This window comes from Galeopterus variegatus, unplaced genomic scaffold, assembly GCF_000696425.1.
Source record: "Galeopterus variegatus unplaced genomic scaffold, G_variegatus-3.0.2 Scaffold2384, whole genome shotgun sequence".
Taxonomy (NCBI): domain Eukaryota; kingdom Metazoa; phylum Chordata; class Mammalia; order Dermoptera; family Cynocephalidae; genus Galeopterus; species Galeopterus variegatus.
Genome location: NW_007728495.1, coordinates 146,388 through 148,188, shown reverse-complemented (window position 1 = coordinate 148,188; position 1,801 = coordinate 146,388). Strand labels below are relative to the sequence as shown.

Sequence of the window (1,801 nt, the reverse complement as noted above, 5' to 3'; positions counted from 1 at the left end):
CAAGCACCAAAACCAGAAACCACAGCTGGAATAAGAAGTGGGTGGCTCCCTGGAGCATCACCTGCAAGTAGCATCATCTACAATGCTACAGCCAAAGAATTGGTATTTACTGAAAAATCCACTCAGGAAGAGGACTTTATGTAGTTAAAAGGATAACTACTTGGGCATGGTGTGGGGGGTGTCTTGAGAACAGAAAACTTCTAAATGACCATGTAAGGAGGATGGATTCAGTTAACCTTAGGAATTTTGTTTTCTAGTAAAGAAATCACATTTGGGGCTGAGGACTTGCTTGGACAAACAGCTTAGAGTCTGAGAACAGTAACTAACTGGCTTTCTTATGCACTCCTATTCCATTCAAGCTGCTCTTCTAAATACACGTTGAACCAATAATTTTAAAATACTCATTGGAGGGACACCACCTTATTTCCAGGGAGGTCACAGGGGTAGTGAGGCCTCGTGATGGTAAATTAGGTGATGGTAAAAGACCTGTCTCTCTGCTAGACCTCCAGTGACACCACCATTGTTGGACAAGGTGGGTAGGGCATCCCATTATAGCTTGGTAAAGGTCGAAGTCTAGTCTCTCCACTCAGTCTCAGCTGGAATGAGTGGTCGTGAGTGACAGTTTATTCTGGGATGTTTGGCTAGAGCAGATCAGTTATTTTCTAAATGTTTTCCCTCTTACTAGGGTGCCCCTTTTCTGGTACTAGGGCTACTAGGCTTGTGCTGGGGAGAAATTTTCATTTCTCCATGCCTATAAAATAAAAGAAGTTCTTGCTATGTCTCACCAAAATACTCAAAATCCCACTGCAGAATGTCTTCTTTTTTATTTTTTTTTATTTTTGGCCACAAAACAAATCTTAATGCATTTAAAAAGACTAAGATCACAGAAAGTATGTTCTCTAACCACAATAACAGAAGGAAACTTAGAGTATTCACAAGTGTGTGGAAAACACTCTCCTAAATAAACAATGAGTAAGAAAAAAAAAAAAAANAGAGTACTTTAAGATAAAAATCAAAGTGTAACATATCAAAATTTATAGGATGCAGGGCTCTTGCAGTGCTTAGAGGAAAATTTATATTTGTAAACACCTATATTAAAAACCTCAAGTCAATAATGGAAACTTCTACATTAAGAAAATAGAAAAAGAAGAGCAAACTAGACCAAAAGCAAATGTAAGTAGGAAATAACAAAGATTACAACATAAATATGTGAAATGGGGAAGTGAAAAAAACAGTAGAGAAAATCAACAAAGCCAAAATTTGATTCTTTAAAAAGATCAACAAAATTTGCAAACCTTTACCTAGGCTGATCAAGAAACAAAGAGAGAAGACCAAAGTTACTAAAATCAGAAATAAAGTAGGGGCATTATTACCTTGTCACTATGTTTTTATTTGTCGTGGTAAGATTTAGTTTTTTCTCTTTCTTGTTTGCATCTTTGTTCTACCAGTGGGTTTTATTCTTTCTTGTGTATTTCTGGTAGCGATTACCATTTTTCAGATTCCAGATGCAGTACTTCCTCAAGGATTTCTTGTACGGCTGGTCATGTGGTGGTGAACTCCCACAATTTTTGTTTGTCTGGAAAATATACTCTTTTTTCCTCATTTCTGAAGGGTACTGTTACTAGGCATAGTATTCTTGGCTGGCAGTTTTTCTGTTAGTATTTTGAATACATCACTCCATTCTCTTGCGGCCTGTAGAATTTCTGTTGAGAAGTCTGTTAGTCTGACAGGGGCTCCCTGATAGGTGACTTAATGCTTTTCTCTTGCTTCTTTTAAGATTCTCTCTTTGTCTTTGAGCTTT

General features: G+C 37.3%; 1 protein-coding gene across 1 annotated transcript in view; it reads left to right on the top strand.

Moving 5' to 3' along the window:
• EPYC (epiphycan) overlaps window positions 1-1,801 on the top strand; it is a 56,820-nt gene that overhangs the window by 40,101 nt on the left and 14,918 nt on the right. The window lies entirely within an intron of this gene.